At 39.8% G+C, this 15,856-nt stretch overlaps 1 protein-coding gene across 3 annotated transcripts in view; it reads left to right on the top strand.

The window, feature by feature from the left end:
- Positions 1-15,856, top strand: part of SH2B3 (SH2B adaptor protein 3) — a 515,189-nt gene that overhangs the window by 89,046 nt on the left and 410,287 nt on the right. Inside the window, exon 1 of one of the 3 annotated variants that reach the window (XM_078667465.1) lies at positions 10,741-10,777. The exons of the other annotated variants lie outside the window; for them this stretch is intronic. The gene's annotated coding sequence lies outside the window, so the exon portion shown is untranslated. Of the gene's footprint in view, positions 1-10,740; positions 10,778-15,856 lie in introns of those variants that run through there. 3 annotated transcript variants of the gene reach the window in all.

Raw genomic sequence — 15,856 nt, 5'->3', positions numbered from 1 at the left:
CTCCTGGTGGCTACACAGGCCACAAGATTGATCTAATTGGATATTTTATTGCGAATATACCATTTTCTGACCAACACACATCTGGGAAAATTTATGTGTCAAGGTCTGGATTATCACTTTTAAGTTGGCCACACCAACACCAGTTGGGGATGAAAATTGATCCTAGAGCCAATCCTCCTGTTTATGTTGTGCAACCGCAGAGTCTGTCAAGTGTTCCCAATGATAATTCACTGCTAGTAGACAGTTTGCGTAAATCATTTCCAAATGTTTTTAGTGACACTTTGGGTCGATTATAAAGGTTTTAAACATGTCATCAAGCTGAATGAGAATACTATTCCAGTTAGACATAGAGTAAGAAATGTCCCTCTGACTTATAGGAGCAAACTTAAAGAAATGTTGAAAGACTTATATAAAAAAAAATATCATTGAACCGATAGAATCTTCACCTTGGGTTTCTCCCATTGTAATTTCGATTAAGTCCTCTGGCGAACTTAGGTTATGTATTGACCTCCGCAGTGTTAATGGTGTCATTTTGGGTGGATTCGCACCCTTCACCAAATATTCATGAAATGGTTTCAACCTTAGCTGGTGCACAAGTCTTTTCTTGTGTTGATCTGGCCAGTGCTTACCATCAAGTGGTACTTGTTGAGGAGTCTAAAAACATCACCGCATTTATTACTCCAGAGGGTTTATACAGGTTCTGTCGTATGCCATTTGGATTGGCGAGTGCTGCCTCAGTGTTCCAGAGACTTATGAGAGACACTTTGGAGGGGTTGAATGGCGCTATAGCATTTCAGGATGACATTTTAGTGTACGGAAAAGATGATATAGAACATGACAATAACTTGAAGTGTGTGATTGCTGCCTTATCAGAAAAAGGGCTTACTCTCCGTCTCGACAAATGCAAGTTTAGGCAAAAAGAAGTGAAATACCTAGGTCATACTATCAGTGGAATAGGAATCAAACCAAAAAGAAATCATGTTGAAAGTATAGTAAATGCCCCTGTACCCACGTCAAAAGAACAACTGGTGGCGTTTTTAGGCCTTATTGAATTTTATGCTAAGTTCATACCAAATTTTTCAGCAAAAGTTGATTCCTTTAGATGTTTGTTGAAGAAAAATGCTAAATTTGTATGGACTGATGAAATGACGGAAGCTTTTAGGACCTTGAAAATGTTTGTTGTGAATGCGCCATGTCTTAAACCTTTTGTGGTTGGTGTGAAATGTATTGTTATGGTGGATGCAAGTTCTTCTGGTCTGGGTGGAGTTTTTTTACAGAAGGATAATGAAAAGGAATGGATTGTTGCTTATGCATCAAGAGCCTTAAAAGATGCCGAAAAGAATTACTCAGTCATAGAAAGAGAGTTGTTGGCTTGTGTTTGGGGAGCTGAACACTTTAGACCTTTTCTGTGGGGTACAAGATTTTTGATAAAAACTGATCATAAACCTCTTGTTTACCTCATGGCTCCAGGTGGAGGCAGAACTATGTCGGTGCGTCTTGCAAGATTAGCTTCAAGATTGCAATCTTTCCAGTGCAAAATTGAATATGTTCAGGGTAAAGCGAATGTACATGCTGATTGCATGTCAAGACTGATTTCTGATATGAGCTGTCCTGAAGTGGTTAATGAGGATGAGTGTGAGGTTGCTTTTACCTTACATGATGTTAACTTAGTGTGTGGTGAACGGTTTTCCTTGAAAGAGGATGTTTGGTTAAAATAAATGAGTGGAGATTTAGAATTGTGCAATGTCAAGGAGTATCTTGTACATGGTTGGCCGGAACAGAGGAAGTTGTCTGGAAATATGATGGGTTTTTTTAAGGTTCAGGAAGAACTTGCTGTGGAGAGTGATTCAATTCTTAGGGGAGACAAGATTGTTCCACCTTTTTCTGTCAGGAATACTCTTCTTGAGATTGCTCATGAAGGGCATCTGGGGATATCCTTTACCAGAAGACGTTTAAAGGAGTCTTTTTGGTGGCCAGGGATTGACTCTTGTGTGGACCATTTTGTGCGTTCATGTCCATATTGCTCTAACAGTGATAAAACAGCTGTTCCTTTGCGTCCAGAACCCTGTCCAATTGATTTACCTCCTGGTCCTTGGCGAAAACTAGGGTTAGACATAATTGGCCCGTTTAGTTGTTTGCCCAAACAAGAAGCTTTTGGTATTGTCCTTATAGATTATTATTCTAAATGGCCGGAGGTCAAGATGGTAAAAGAGGTTACTTCTCATCAAGTAATAGAGTTTTTGGATGAGATCTTTTGTAGAGAGGGAATTCCTCAAGAAGTCGTGACTGACAATGGTCCACAGTTTGTCAGCAAGGAAATGGAACCATTTTTGGATAAATGTGGTATTATTCATAGAAGAATTGCAGTTTTCCATCCTGAGGCCAATGGCCAGGTTGAACGGTTCAACCGTGTAATCAAAGAAGCTGTTCAACTTTCAATCAAGGGTAAATTGAATTGGAGAATTGCGTTACAATCTATGTTGTTAGCTTACAGGACTACAGGACTTCACCCAATTCGGTAACTTTGGTTACTCCTTTTGAGCTCTTAAGAGGACGTAAACCTAGTACAAAGTTAGTACCCTGGTGGTTAAAAAATAATTTAAGTGGATCTGACAATTTTTTTAAAGTGGATTTTGAGGCTGTTCAACACAGAGTTCAGTCATACAAGGATAAGATGAAACATGATTTAGTTAAGAGAATTGGCTCTACAGCTAGTCGTTCTGTTAAAGTGGGTGATTTTGTTCGTATCAAAAAGAAAGAAGGTGTGAGCAAAGGTTTACCTGTGTGGTCAAATCCCAGGAAAGTGATTGAAGTCTTTAGGAATGCTGTCAGGGTTGATGGTGGTTCTGTCTGGAATTTGAGCAGAATTTCTGTGTTTAATGGGATTAGTCAGTTGGAGGATGACTATGACAGTAATGTTTTTTTGGATGTTGGGGAACAGGATAATAAAGGGAATAGTGCACATATTGAATGCAATTCTGGTAACACCAGAGTTACACGTTCTCACCGTATGCCGGTTAGGTTTAATGATTTTGTGATGAACTAGAGTTTATTTGTTTTATCTTGTTGTTTTTTTTTTTTTTTACTTCTGTTTTCATTTTAAGGGGGGAAGGTGTGTTGGGTACTTACATATGAATTATGTGAGCTGTCACGAGCGTTCTGGTGTTTAATAGCTCGTGACAAGCTCGTGCCTTTGGGGAATGTTGGGAGACTATGTTATTCTTTGAACATCTGGAATGTGAGGAGTAAGGTGGTTGGAACAGTTATGAACATTACAAGCCTGTACTTTGAGATGAGTAGACGCTAATAAATCTCGTCTACATTCTACTCGTTTCCTGCGTGTTCCTTCTACTAACCGACTTCCCTACACATCCGTCATGAGGGTTGTAATAGTCTAAATTCAATGTAGCTGGTTCCAGATAGTATCATGGTATCAACTGAGATGTCTCGACTTCTCTGCTCCAAAGCTCATGACCCCACCATTGTATTGCTCTGCCGCTAGATCTCCTGTGACCTGTCTGCCGACACACACCCTCATACCTTGCATCTCCTCAGAAGCCTCATGCACATACCTTACTTTGTTACATTATCTCTGCAGGATTATCTTCTGTGAGATACTGTGACATATGAGCGGTGTAATATCACAAATTTGGCTCATTAACTTGAAGTTTTCTGATTGCTGCATGAAGTATTCTCTTCCACCCATAAGAAATCATAGGCGCTGGAGCTAAGGGTGCTGGGGGTGCCTCAGCTGAGGTTTAGAAGGGGCATGAGTAACATAGATGCATTTTTATCTAGTCTCATTTCCTGTTCGTTCAAAGCTAGAGTTCAAATTATCAGGCTATGTATTTTGACAAATTGCTGCTTATTTTTTCACATGGTGTTTCCATTTCTTTCTCGGCTGCAAATTGAGGGGGGCTTGTAATCTTGCTGGATGATTAGCTGTACGATGTCAGTGTATTTTATTGACACAACATTTAAATATCTGTAAATGAACTGTACAAATATTTAAAAATGTATCAGCAAATAGCTAAGTACAAATGAAGCACATTTTTCGTAATTCATTTAACTCCTCCTTTCTGTGCACAGGAGCAGAGGGATACTTCCTTTTCTGTCCCTTTAGTGTTCTCTGGGTGCAGTCTGAGGGGATCCCTTAAAACCTCATCGATCCTGCTCTTCTGCAAGATCTCAGGTACATTATGTCGCCATTAAAGAGCCCAGGCAGTTGAGATATCCAGAATCCAATACAGTGGCAGGTTTTTTTAAGGATCTTTTTAGCACATTATAAAAACTCATAAAGATTCATTTACTTTTGTGTTTAAACGAGGCCTTAACCCATATTAGTTTACACGGAGGAAGTGCTAGCAAGATACAAAATGTTGTTATCTAGCGGTGTGGGTGAAGTGATGAATGACAACATTACATACCTAAGCATCTGTGTTTCTCTTTAATTACCCATATCCAGAGTGTATTATTTAATCTTTTCTTTAACTGCACATTTGATGTATATTCGAACCTCAGGGAAGTTAGTCATCCGATTGACTTCCTATTTTTCATTCGCCCTTTGTGGTTGGCCTGTAGCAGTGACCTTGATATAGATGCTTCGTTTGGAGGAGGTTGGACATGTGTGGGGATAGAAGTGAAAGTTAGCAAGACGGCAGCATGGCTAACGCCACACTTGTGTGTGCAACAGGATGTTTTGTTCTTTCTAACATTTGGCGAATGTGCTTTCCTTGTGTACACAACAGTCTATACATGTTACTTTTGCAAACTTGCAGTGAAACAATATCAACACCTCGAGACAAAACTCAAATATTGCACTTCCTTTAAAAAAAAAAAAAAAATTAAAAGGCTGAAGTAGCTGTTATGAAGTTCTTGATTAAAGTAGCTGTAAAGAAGTTCGTGGCCGATTTCTTCTCGGTTTCGTGGTTCTGGGAGGGTGATTAATAACGAACATATGCGATCTTCTGCGACTGAGGCTTCAAATTGTTGCTACCCAACTGGGGCACCTGAAGCCACTCAGGAATCTTGAGAAACTTGGAAGAAACCCAAGTTATGATAGTTTTTTCTTTTAAGTAAAAACAAACTATGAAGGTGGATCAGGGCAAACAGGTTAGCTTTTATTAAAGAAAAATACTGTATGCCCCAACTAAAACTATAAGTAGCAGAAATATCTTTTTTTAATGATATTTCTATAGCACATGGATAAAAAAAACGTGGTCTGTCTTCTATGTCAACTTAAAAACACAAATGTGTGCTTACTGTATGCTGTTAATTTAGTAGAATTTTAAGTATAAACAATGGTTCTGTCGGGTATGAACCTAGTTGCCTTAAATCATGTATAAATCTGAAATTTCTTGAAAACAGTGCTTCATCATATTTTACATCAGATGTGGTTATTTACATCAACTAGTATATACAAAACCAAACCAAGAAAGGAAGAGAGGGTCATAAAGGTTTTAATCACCAAGTCTACTTATCCGTAACTTATTTCTTGTCAGGACCCACTATAAATGCATAGAAAAATCAACCATCACATGTTATTTTACAACTAACGGCGCAACAAGACAAGTGAGTGAATTTGTGACAATTGGTGCATAGGTAACAAAAACAGTGATTTATGTACAAATAAGTGAAAAATGGGGTTGAAGGCAAAGAGCAATTAAAAGGCCAGCTATTTACTAATTTCAAAAAATCATGTACTCCAGTGTGCTAGACTACTTAGCATTTGTATCCTGGATTCAATCAACTGGTCCTATAGTCTAATGTCGTCGACGTTTCGACCCTAATAACGCCTGATTTGCAGGTCTGTACAGGTCTTCCTCAGGACAGGAACATGGATAGGGGTGTAGGCACCCCGTAAGAGATTTATATATTGAGTGCAGGTACATGCCTGCGAGGGTATTACTCTCATTTATTGTTGTTTTGTTGTATTGTTTTTTAATTGATCAATTGGGATTGTTTAGTTTCTTATAATTTTGTTTGGAAGATTATGTCCGACAAAGATACCTTGTCTTATAGCGAGGACTATATAGCCAAACTAATCCAAGAACAAGGGGCCTCTAGCTTCCTTTTAGGGAACGATAGACTACCAACTGACGCTGGCCTTAGTGACAAACTAGCAAAGTTGGAACGACTTGAAAAGAAATTGATTAGGTCGGGTCTACAGGGCCATGTCCTGACCAAATACCTTGAGGCCAAGATAATACCGAAAGGCCTCCAGGTACGCAACGAACCAGCAATTTTTATAGACGTTCCGAAGTTCCGCGAAGGCTTTAGCTACGTGGCCAATAATTGCTCCAGGCACTGGATGGTGCTTGGAGTTGAGACAGCTATTGACTACGTGAAGAAGCTGATACAGGAAATAGCGGATTTTAAGAACGAGATTCTAGGGGATTCTGCACTCACAAATGCCAAAGAGGCATTGGAGCGTGCAGAAAAAACGTTAGTTGATTTCAATACCATCACATTGGGGAGAAAATTAGACAAACTTGCCAAAGACGTTAAAAACTACGACAAGAAATTAACTTACCCCTATCTCTCAGACGATTATTACCAACAAGATAGTCAGGGCTTTTTTACTAACAAGGGGAGGCAGGGCCCACAAAAGTTTTATACCTTCTCAAGTTCCTCTGTAGGAAGCGATTCGGACTCAGAAACGAACAGACCCTCCACTAGTACCTCAGAATATCAGGCACCGCACCATTTTTTAGGGGACGGCCAACAGAGAGGGAACAGAGGTGGGGGCAGGCATCAGAATTGGGATCGCCCGAGGAGATGGGGGCAGGCAAGGCCAACACAAGGAACATCTAGGGTCAGGTTTTATCAACCGGAAACCCATGGGGAGATTTCAACCAGGAGACAAACATACAGATGGTAGTACCCCATTTAACATCTTTGAACCCCACCATGTCAATTGATGTGACTGACCACATACACAATCCTCTTAGTCCGACTATAAGACACACAGTGGAAACTGAAGTAATTACAGCACCCTTAAATGTTTTTCTACCTGATCAGGATGTCTTGTCTCTACCCATTGAAGAAATCACAAATCAAACATCGATAGACCCTACTAACGACCAAGTGCCTGTACCTGCATTAATTGACTCCAGTGAGACCAACATCAGAACTTCAGTGATACCAGTTGGAGTAAACACATCGGCCACTCCATCATCAATAGAGTCATCACACTTTGATTCAGTGATTAATTTATCGAACTATAATCTGACTGATGTGGAGAAGAACATTTTATCGAAAGGGTTGTCATTTGTACCCATGGCCTTCCCAGATTCATTTCAGACTAAATTGGAACTCCAAAGATTTTTCCGAAAATTAAGATTGAGATATTTCTTTGCAAATACCGACTCAACACAAGCGCAAGCGGCTACGACATTAAAACCAACATCTACATTCACACCGGCCTCCTTTATGATGAGCGAACGGATATTAGCCTTTGAGAAGATAGTCCTGGAGGAAACTATGCAATTGATGAAGGAAAGAAAATACATCAAATACAACGTCAGTAGAGAAGAGAAAGAGGCATTACAAGAACTTGCTAGGAATGAGGCTATAGTCATAAAGGCAGCGGATAAAGGGGGAGCGATCGTAGTGCAAGATACGCAAGATTACATATGTGAGATAGAACAACAACTCCAAGTACAAGAAAACTATAAGAAGATCATAAGAGACCCTACATTAGAGATAAAGGTACTGATAGAAACAGTTACTAAATCCGGAATGGATGAAGGGTTCCTGAGCAAATATGAACATGACTTTTTGAACCACCAGGATCCCAGGATCCCGACGATATACACGCTACCTAAAGTGCACAAAAGATTGGAAAAACCACCCGGCAGGCCGATTGTCTCTGGCTGCGGCTCTATTTTGGAGCCCTTAAACAAGTTCATAGACCATTTCTTGCAGCCCTGGGTGCCCGCTACCAAATCCTACGTGCGAGACAGTATGCATATTATCCAGCTACTGGAGGGCCAACCCTTTGATGGAGAGAAACAAACTTTAGTTACACTAGATGTCTCTTCTTTATATACATCGATTCCACAAGATGCTGCAATAGATATCATCAGATCCACCCTGGAAAGAAGGGATAGACCTCACTGGGTTCCAACGGATTTCTTGATCGAACTCTTGGAAATTGCGTGAGAAAAAACTATTTCGTATTCAAAAAAGAGTTTTACTACCAGTGCAAGGGGGTGGCCATGGGCGCGACCTATGCCCCAAGTCTGGCAAATATATTCATGGATGGATATGAGGAGGAATTTTTATATGATCTGACAAACCCGTACCTTGATAAAATAGATGTATGGAAAAGGTACATCGATGATGTTCTAATGATCTGGTCTGGTAGCGAAGCTGAGTTGAATGAATTTCATACTTGGTTGAACAACAGGAGTGTTGACATTCAATTTACGATGGCCCACGATAGTGAAACAATTGACTTTCTAGATCTCACATTTTGAGCAGAGAATGGACGACTATATACCAACTTGTACCGAAAACCTCTGGAGAGAAATACCCTCTTGATGTACGGATCTCACCATCCTAGGAATCTAAGGGATAACCTGCCCTATGGACAGTATCTTAGATTAAGAAGAAATTGCTACCAGAGAAAAGATTTTTTCCGTGAAGCTGATAATCTAACGAAGAGACTGAAGGAGCGTGGCTATCCGTCGGGCTTACTTAAACGTGCCAAGAAACGTGCATGGTACCGACCACGTGAGATACTTCTAGAGACCAAGGAAAAACCGGAGAGAACCCATGCTATGGTTTGTGTGACTACATATAACACAAGGAGTACAGACATCAAGAAAATCATACAAAAATACTGGAACCTGGTGGCAACTGAACTACAGATGGAGGAACAATCATTATTCGCCTTCAAGCGAGGAAGAAATATAAAAGATACAGTCGTCAGGGCCTTTCTTGAACCCCCGAAACAACCGTATATAAGAAGCATGCTCAATCTCCCCCCTGATGGTGGGCCATCATAAGTGTGGACACTGTAAGGCATGCAACTTTTGTCGGGAGGGATCCAGCTTCACCTACAACAACAAAACACACAGGCAGATGCAATTCACGAATTGCAACAGTACACACGTAATTTATGCCATCACCTGCCCATGCGCATTGATGTATGTGGGACAGACTATGCAGAAAGTGAAAACAAGAATTCTGCAACACATGAGCAGGATTAGATGTAATGTAGCGGGTTCTCCATTAGTAGAGCATTATAACACCCTTGGACACAAACCCGAAGACATTGTATGGATGGTACTGGAAAAGGTAACCACAGGCAGCAGAGGTGGTTCCCTATCTAAATCACTAAACTACAAGGAATGTAGATGGAAACATTTTCTAGACAGTGTACAGCGAGGGCTCAATGAGAGGGAAGAGACAGCCAGACAGATGGGCCAACTGTAACAGTTCTGTTTTACACATTTGATATCCTTCCCAGAATATTGACACTAGAAAAAACTTGACATCATAAATATAATATGCAGTACCATAATTGTTGTCACAATAACGCATGGGTATGTCCTCATATCAACAAATTTAAATGCTTAGGACCCAATGTATATATTGTAACATGTTCAAGACGAGAGGAACACCACTGTTTGAATTATGTTTGATGAATGCACACTATTGGCAATGTTGTTTTTGCATTTCGAAATCTGGATAAAATTTGTAATGTTGTCATGTATATAGAAATCTGGGTAAATATCCGCCTGATCGCTGTATTTATACCATTGCGCCTTATGTTCACTGAATCATTTTATTGAAAGATCTTGGGCCATAGGTATAGATAGAATCTGCACAAAGCAAGCGCGAATATTCCTGAATTCGATAAAAAAGCTTATACGCAATGACGTCACACCACCGACGTCCATTGGGATACACAGCGTCCCCGTAACCTAGCAACCACGCTGTAAAATCCGGTTGAGTTTAATAATGTTTAAATGCATGTGGAAATCCGGGTAAATACCCACCTGATTGCTGAGTGTAAACCATTGCGACATATGTCCATTGAATCGTTTCACTGAAAGACCTTGGTTCGTAGGTATTTACAGAAGCTGCATAAAGCAAGCTCTAATATCCCTAGAATCGAAAAACAACGAATACGCTTTAACGTCACACCACCGACGTCCATTGAGATACACAGCGTCCTCGTAACTTAGCAACCACGCTGCGTCCTCGAGGTGAGAGGGCTTGTTTAAAACGGCTCTTGTACTTCCGGGTCTTAAATGGTAGCCGGAGACCGCGATGGATTGTGACCGCGAATAGATTCACTCACGGAAAACTACCGGAATCGGTAAGTGTGTCGACCCTCAAAACTTCCGAGCAGAGTATAGTAATCAGCTGACTCAGACGTTAGTCTGATACATTTTTATGACGCCAGCCTGTCTTTTATGTTTATTTTAGATCGCCGAATATAGTGAGGCTGATCTTTAACTAAGAATACGTCAACAGACACCGAGAGGGATTCGGTAAGTCTGAATTTGAATGGTGATATCGTATTGTACTGATATCAACTTAATTACTTGCCTATATTCAGTAATTACATTCCCTAGTAACGGATACTTACCTTAACTTTCAGATGGCCAGATAACAAGCGACCAGCTATCGCCAAATAATTCCAAGTGCCTATTCACATGGCGAATCATGCCAAGTAATGCCATCATCATTCTTTGGAAATAACCATTCAGGGATGTGTGTAACAGTGATGCCACATTCCATTCACTTGATTTGAAAGGCTGAGGTAAAGACCTGTCCTGAAACCTATGTTATAACCCACAGATTAATCTTCTGACTTGATGACAACTTGATAGACACGGTCTGAATATTAATCCATCGCTGGATTAATAGGTGAGTCTTTATCACCTTATCGCCCCCTGCGATTTTAAATGTATGTTTTTTAAGAAACACAGATTACAAAACCATACCCTGATGGTCTTTTCCGTCCTATCAACAGGCGCCTACACCCCTATCCATGTTCCTGTCCTGAGGAAGACCCGTACAGACCTGCAAATCAGGCGTTATTAGGGTTGAAACGTCGACGACATTAGACTATAGGACCAGTGTATTGAATCCAGGATACAAATGCTAAATAGTCCAGCACACTGGACTACATGATTTTTTTAAATTAGGAAATAGCTGGCCTTTTAATTGCTCTTTGCCTTCAACCCCATTTTTCACTTATTTGTACATAAATCACTGTTTTTGTCACCTATGCACCAATTGTCACAAATTCACTCACTTGTCTTGTTGCGCCGTTAGTTGTAAAATAACATGTGATGGTTGATTTTTCTATGCATTTATAGTGGGTCCTGACAAGAAATAAGTTACGGATAAGTAGACTTGGTGATTAAAACCTTTATGACCCTCTCTTCCTTTCTTGGTTTGGTTTTGTATATACTAGTTGATGTAAATAAGCACATCTGATGTAAAATATGATGAAGCACTGTTTTCAAGAAATTTCAGATTTATACATGATTTAAGGCAACTAGGTTCATACCCGACAGAACCAATGTTTATACTTAAAATATACTGCCCAGGTTCTGAGGGATACTGGGTTACCCCGTAAGAGATTTATATGTTAATTTAGTAGAAGGCAGTCTTTCTGTTATGGTCTGAGTGCTAGTCTGTGTCGGAGGAGACATCCAGGTCATGCATTGAACAATAGTCCAGACCTGAAGTATTTTAGAACAAGGTTTGCATCTTCCATCACTTTGAATACATTTGAATTGTACTCCGATAATTTGCACAGACCGGCCTGTAAAGCACAGTGCTAAAATCTGCTTCCCACTGAAGTACACTGCCAGTGCAGTCCAGCCGCAGTCTAAGAAAGGAGCCACCAGCTGCTGGGTGGTTGTGACATTTGTTGAACATCCATTGCGTGGCGTTTCAGGCTTCGAGCATGAAGCGTTCAAAACCTTCCCCTATCAAAAGGAGATCCTTGCAGTGGGGTAGAATGCTGCTTATCATTTGACGTCTGGGGAAGGATTTAAACCGTATTCCGCCAGTGTGAGTCTCTTGACTATTTCAAAAGATGAAGTACTGCAGCCTGTTGAGGTTGAAGGACCAGGGCAGTGACTACTTTTTTTTGAGGGGGGGGGGGGGGGTGATATTTGTCTCATGTCTATGGGTATTACTGTTTTATTTTTTTATTGCTGTAACACTAGCAGCTGGATTTGTATGATATGATGTATCCTGCCACATCGTCTATTGTGGTTCCCTTGTCTGAAAGAGCTGCTGATTAGCTTTAACTAATCTACTAGTAGTCCAAAGTCCTCGTTCTCGTGGAAACTCTAATAGGTTTGTGAGAGAATTGGACCTGGAGAATTCCACCACGCCCCTCCCACCACTTCCGGTACTGTCCACTTCGCATATGGGCATACATATTTCTAAAGTGACGAATATAAACTGTTTGTCTCTGGGCTTCCTGAGCTTCTCTGTGAACACCTGCACATTTCAGCTAACCCTAACAAATCTACAGTGTTCTTTTCCTATCCTAGGAGCAGAGCCCAGTCTGAGGGGAATATCCGCACCCCTCAGCCACACGCCTGGATTGTAGAGGTGAAAAAATATGCCCGTTCATTTAGGTTATGTATTTCCAAAGAGTTAGAGCTGGGGTGCCTAACCTTGGTCCCAGTTTCATGACCTTTTCAAAGTGCGGACAAACGATACATTTACATAAGTTGATCGAAGCTGGAAGAGTTTGTAGGGGTTAGTCCTCGAGATGGGAGCGAGAGAGAGGATACATGAGTGATCGTTTAATATAGTCCTAAATTGCCAAAGAGTGGTTCTGATGATGACATACGTTTTAACTTTTTTTTTTATATGAATGTTTCTTTTGGGTCACTTTGAAGACAAAGTGTTTGTGGTTTTTTTTTCCAGACAAACAATTGTTTATTGAAAGCAGTAAGTAAAATACTGGAACATAATATTTTATTGTCTCTAGTAAAAATAAGAGAATAATTTTCAACTATCCAGTTAATGGCGAGTTTTAGAAAAGTATCCTTTGCTTTATGAATAAAATGGTATGTTCTGTCTACAAAAGGGAGAGACTGTTAAAGCTGTTTTCTGCAGGGTTCATCCAAAATTGGTCATTCACTGGATTTTGAATGTTCAGGTTTTATTTACTTTCCGTTAATTGAATGTTGATTAACCAATAGATAGTTGTAAAGCTTTGCACATTGGTTTGGTACTTTAGTAGTCAGTCAGTCAGTCAATAGGTTTTTATTTCGATTATCAAATCATTAAAGACCTCGTACATCAGTTAAAAATCTCTAAATTCATAATATAAACCATTCAATACTATCATACATGTTTTTCTTATAAAAACTGTAGAAAACCGAATCCCAAAAGTTAAACACTTCTCATAAAGGAATAAAAACAGGATTCAGTTGATTTACATTAATCCACTAAAATAACTCATGGGAAATATTTCACAATTTAACACACAACAACACCTGCTCTGTGAGGGGAGATGAAATTCGTTTACATAGACAAGAGGTAAAAATAACAAAAAACTTCATGGGTACTAAAATGTTAATAAAAATTGTCGCAGCTAAAATGTCCTATAGTTATTATGATGACCCATTTTTCCTAGGGATGCATGAAATACTTCATGGGTTCGTGTGGAAAAGATGGTTTTTTTATGCATTTGTCATGTTTTGAAATTTGTGGGCCAAATTCCAGAGAATATCTTCATGTGCCAAAAGCGGCTGCAGACGTAAAATGCAAGTTTTATATTTTCACCCGTACATGAAATACACTGGCTCTGCTTATCCTTTGTAGTGCACGAGCAAAAATGCCATGTTCAAAATGTGCGCATATCCTAAAGTATGATAGGTGCAGAAGTATGAAAAGTGTATTGGGTTGTGCTGCAGTGACACTGCCAGCCTTTACCTCCTATTGAAAGGCCCACAGGCAAAATAGATTCGAGGTATTTTATGCATAAATATAAATTTGGCACACAATCCATCAACTTTAATTATTTAGACATTTTAGCAAACTAAATTCGAGCTCAAACGGATCAAAGGTTATTCACTTTACTGCACACTTTATGAAATTTCAAGCACAACTCCTTTATAACCTAGTTTTAAAGCGGGTGACTGTTTGCATGGCTAGTGTGAAGCAATGCGTTTAAATGTCAAATGTTTACATAATAACGTCAGACAATGTGTCACATACTGCTGTTTAATTTCACTTTTATGTCTACTTAATTTGGACAACCCTACTGTATAAACTGTCTCCTCCTCTCTGCATAATTCTAGTATCCCTACCAATACATTAGATCCGGTTTGTGAACCAGGATCTGTGTATAGAAATGCAGTCACAGTAATCATCACAAATACGGGTGTGTATTTCTGTGCACTTTTATGAGTCGTGTAATAGCGATCTTACTCGAAATTGTCCCATTAACTCGCAACCGGTAAATGCATATGACGTTACATTATAGTGTAGATTTGTATTTTCAGATGTCTTTGGTTACTTTATAACACTTCAGATTTACTTATTGAGTCTTTTTTCAAATCTACACATTTTGTTATTAAATATCTTTTACAGACAAGTGATATATTAAAGAATACACATATATAGTCCTTAAAGGATTGCTTCCAGTAACCACAGTCCCCACAGCCACCCCTCCTCTTCCCCTCTAAATTAGTGATCATCTTAAACAACATAGTGAGCTGGCCACTTTCAGACCAAGAGTGTGCCTCATCATTTTTCTTTTACTCATGTAGGTGCTCAGTAAGAGAGGAGAGTTAATCAACTGGTCACAATACATAGACAGGGCTTACAGTCTTAGGAGACACAATTGGTAGTTTGTTGCTTTGAACTGTTGAGGTATCTTCCAGACTAACCACACCAAGAATGTTAGGGGTTGAACGTTGTGAGCCAAATCAGTTTTACAGAGAACTGTTCACCCAGATGACCACCAAATTATTTGAATATGAAAACGAATTTGTCTATCCACAGAATACAATGTATGAGTCCTAATGCATATTAAGACCTGTATTGTAATTTATTTTCCTTCTCCACTCCCAGTGAAAACTCATGAAAATAAATGCTGTTCTACAATATATATTTTTTCTCACCTTCCTCTACTCTCCGGTCAGCTCTATATAGAAGGACCACAGAGATCCTTGCCACTTGCATAGATTATAAAGTAAAACCTCCTTATGGATTTGAGCCCCCTTCTGGACCTATTTGCCTAACTTGGTTCTTTCTCCATTGCCGTTAGAATGGGTACATTCCCTCCAACGTGTGTACTATGATCATTCTGGCAATCAGACTATTTGTGTTCGGGGAGGGAGGGGGTGCTGTAGAACTGATATTTTATTTATTGTTATTTTTTGGGATAAGATCCTCTTTGCCACACCCCAATTTCTGATGTCCTAATCCAAGGACAGATATAGTTACATTGCAGTTAGTAACTTCCTCTAATCCCAGAATCCCTATTACATTGGTGAAGCATTTTGATTTGAAATGTGCCTAATCGTTTTGCAACCTTCCCTCCACCTCTTGGAGCTACTCTCTATGGGTTAGATGTAATGGCACGAATTGGTATGGCATGTGGGCAGGCCACATTTTATGTTCAACCTGTATCTTTTTGTTTTGGACTGCATGGGAGATGGTTAATATATTATGATTCCACCCATGCATTTCTATTAACCCACCGTTTTCCTCAGTGTTTTTTCCCCCCTCTAGGCACATAATTACCGAATGTTTCTGTGAGGAAACCCTCCCCCCCCCCTTCAATTGTGATATTTGTCCACATCAGGCTATTCTAGGCTCTCGTGCTCTTGGAAGCCCTCCGAAATGTTTTAGA

Source organism: Lissotriton helveticus, chromosome 11, assembly GCF_964261635.1.
Source record: "Lissotriton helveticus chromosome 11, aLisHel1.1, whole genome shotgun sequence".
Classification (NCBI taxonomy): Eukaryota; Metazoa; Chordata; class Amphibia; order Caudata; family Salamandridae; genus Lissotriton; species Lissotriton helveticus.
This window is presented reverse-complemented; position numbering and strand designations above follow the sequence as displayed.